Source organism: Schistocerca serialis, chromosome 2 (genome assembly GCF_023864345.2).
Source record: "Schistocerca serialis cubense isolate TAMUIC-IGC-003099 chromosome 2, iqSchSeri2.2, whole genome shotgun sequence".
NCBI lineage: Eukaryota > Metazoa > Arthropoda > Insecta > Orthoptera > Acrididae > Schistocerca > Schistocerca serialis.
In genome coordinates, this window is record NC_064639.1 from 905,593,900 (window position 1) to 905,597,609 (window position 3,710).

The following is a 3,710-nucleotide window of genomic DNA, read 5'->3' on the forward strand; positions in this document are numbered from 1 at the left end:
AGGAATTGAACCCTGGACTTGTAGAATTTGTCCATTGTCTGTCGGTACGCATGACACCATGCCGTCAGCTCCTAATTACAATAGCAATACATCTGAGGATTAAAACTGGCCAAGTGCTAGTAGGACTCGCATACTGAGAATTCTGTACAAACTTAATTATGTATATAGACAGCTTATCCATTCTGGGAATCAGGATATTGACGAATTTTGCTGTTATCGATATTGACATTGGTAAGGTATCAGTTCTGAGAATTCCATGACTTCCAAGAATCTTTTAGTTTCAACTCTGCAGTTAGCTAACTATCGACAACAGAAATACTTTTTTCGTGTATGCAATTACAAATTAAAAATTTTCCTGTTTTTTTATTTACCCAAACCTTGGCAAATTTTATGATTCTAGGTCAATGAGGTGAGTGAGTGAATTTTCGAGTATCAAAATATGTGACATAAATGGCCATATCTTTTGATAGTATTGACTTGGAAGCTTACAACCTTTAGACCACCAAGGGACCATAGACCTTGGAATGTGACAAACCTGAACTTGATGCACCAAGTTGTTTCGCAGAGAAAGGGTTCTTAACAGTTAGACAGACAGACTCATAGAGAGGTGGACAGCAAAGCGATCCTATATGGGTTCCTTATTTAAAGACTGAGGCACAGAACCCTGAATGGAAAAACTGGCAGAAGTCGACCTCGGGGAAGATCAGTTTGGATTCCATAGAAATGTTGGAACATACAAGGAAATACTGGCCCTATGACTTATCTTAAAAGATGGGTTAAGGTAAGGTAAACCTACGTTTCTAGCGCCTGTAGACTTAGAAAAAGCTTTTGACAATGTTGACTGGAATACTCTCTCTTAGATTCTGAAGGTGGCAGGTGTAAGATACAGAGAGTGAAAGACTGCTTACAAAGTGGACAGAAAACAAGTAGCAGTTATAAGACTCAAGGGTTATGAAAGGGAAGCAGTGACTGAGAAGGGAGTGAGACAGGGTTGCAGACTATCACATATGCCATTCAGTGTGTGTAGTAAGCAGTAAAGGAAACAAAAGATAAATTTGGAGTAGGAATTAAAGTTCATGGGGAAGAAATAGAAACTTTGAGGTTTGCCGATGACATTGTAATTCTGTCAGAGACAGCAAAGGACATGGAGGAGCGATTGAATGGGATGGACAGTGTCTTGAAAAGAGGATATAAGATGAACATCAACATGATGGAATGTAGTCGATTTAAACCAGGTGATGCTGAGGGAATTAGATTAGGAATTGAGACACTTAAAGTAGGAGATGAGTTTTGCTGTCTGGGGAGCAAAATAACTGATGATAGTCGAAGAAGAGAAGATATAAAATGTAGACTGGCAGTGGCAAGGGAAGTGTTTCCGAAGAAGAGAAATTTGTTGACATCGAGTATAGATTTAAGCGTCAGGAAGTCGTTTCTGGAACGATTTATATGGAGTGTGGCCATGTATGGAAGTGAAACATGGATGATAAATAGTTTAGACAAGAAGAGAATAGAAGCTTTCGAAATATGGTGCTACAGAATGCTGACATTGCATGGGTAGATCAGTACCTAATGAGAAGGTACTGAACAGAAATGGGGAAAAGAGGAATTTGTGGCACAAGTTGACTAGAAAAAGTGATAAGTTGGTAGGACATGTTCTGAGGCATCAAGGGATCACAAATTTAGTATTGGAGTAAAGCATGAACGGTAAAAATCGTAGAGGAAAATAAAGAGATGAATACACTACGTAGATTCAGAAAGATGTAGGTTGCAGTAGTTACTCAGAGATGAAGAAGCTTGCACAGAATAGAGTAACATGGAGAGCTCCATCAAACCAGTCTCTGGACTGAAGACCACAACAACAGCGGCGACCTTACAGAGTTTTTTTAGTGATAGAGTATGTCACGTCTGTATCGAGGTACTGTCCTCAATGGATGTACAGCAAACGTCTTGAAAGAATGTGTTTTCTTGCGTAAAAGGTAGGTGGATGTTGGTATTATTTTTCACTAGCTGGCGGTAGCTTGTATTACAGGTGCTTTTCTATGGCTGGTTTTCCTTTTTTCTTTCGAGTGGGGGAATGGAAATCAGAGACGTGAGGGAGCTGTTTGCGACGGATCTTGTTTGCGGCGCAAGTCAGGATAACTCCGGCTGGGACCAGCGCCGGGCGGCGCGCGCCGGACAGAACTGGACCCGCAGTTGAGGCGGTGGCCGCCAGGGGCGCTGGCGTCGCCGCTCCGGCCGGCCATTGGCCGATCCTGGGCGGCGCGCCGTGCTCGGCAGGCAGTCGCGTCACGGCGTGGGAAGCTCGCTGTCGTCCGCGACCTTGTCTGCATGAGGTGGCAGGCCAGGGCAGGGTAGGGCGGCGCTTGCGCGGTTCCCTCTCACACGTGGCTGGCCGGGTGTCAAGTGTGCCTCCAGCCGCGCTGCGGCCTAGCTAACGGAACTGGACGTGCTAGCTCGACCGGAAACGACAGCTGTGACAGTAATCCGTGCCAGTGAACACTCGTTCGACTGCAGTGAGTATGTCTTTGGAGGTAACATTTAGTGAGTGTGTGTTCCAGATGACTGTAGAGTACAGAATTTCTGTTCATTGCAGGTGCAGATCCAGGGCTTAGTTCTGAGAGGAGGTCGCATTTCCTTACTGGGTCCTCTTCCCCTCATTATAGCTTGCCATCAGCCATATTTTTAAAGTGAACAGATGTCTACAATTTTAATAACAACTACAATAAAACATAAAAAAATTAGTAGCTGTAAGCTGACTGATTACAATAAACCATACAAAATGTTTTAATGTTTTTCTGTGTCTTCAGCCTAAGATGCAGCTTTCCACTGTACTTTATTGTGTGAAAGTCTCTTCACCTCCAAATAACCTCTGCAACTTACATCAATTTAAACTTGCTTACAGTACTACTTACCTTCATCTGCCCCCTACACCACACATACACACACACACACACACACACACACACACACACACACACACAACTCCCCTCAAATACCAAACTGACAGTTAAAAATTTTTTGGAACATTGTTTCAAGGAAAACAGCACTTTATTAATATTATAATGTATTTCAATAGCTGCAGTCGTGATGGCATTAAAGCTGTTTATTTTTCTTTTTAGGCGTCCAGTTTCGATCTTCTCAGAGACCAGATTTTACATTCTTTGATGGCTATAGGAACCATTGCCATGGAGCAGGTCCATCTGAGTGGGTGTGGAGAACACTGCTCAGTATTCTCTACACCTGCACTTATGGATCTGCTCCACAGCAATGGCTCCTATGGTCATCAAGAAATGTAAAATCTGAAGATTGTCTCCAAGAAGATCGAAAGTGGCCATTTAAAAATAAAAAGAAACAACTTAAATCTCATTATGACTGAGTCTATTGAAATAAATTGACATTTCCTTGATGCCTCAGAATACTATCAGCCGGTCGCTCCTTTTAGTCAATTTCTGCCAAAAAACTCTTTTTTCCACAATTTGATTTAGTATCTCTTCATTACTTATATAATGGACCCATCAAATCTTTAGCACTCTTCTATTGGATTATGTGTTGAAAGCTTCAGTTTCCTTCTGGTCTTTACTGCTTGTCATCCATTTTTCACTTCCATAGAAGGCAACACTCCAGTTAATGCCTTTAGAAAAGACTTCCTAATACTCAAATTTGTAGTTGATATTAACAGAGACCTCTTTTTCAGAAATGCTTTGTATTGC

General features: G+C 42.0%; 1 long non-coding RNA gene across 1 annotated transcript; it reads left to right on the forward strand.

Annotated features, from left to right (window-relative positions):
* The first annotated feature begins 2,238 nt into the window (after positions 1-2,238).
* On the forward strand, positions 2,239-2,783 carry LOC126456302 (uncharacterized). The gene is made up of 2 exons (XR_007585367.1): positions 2,239-2,513; positions 2,594-2,783. It is a non-coding gene; the product is annotated as an uncharacterized LOC126456302 (long non-coding RNA).
* Positions 2,784-3,710: the final 927 nt, after the last annotated feature.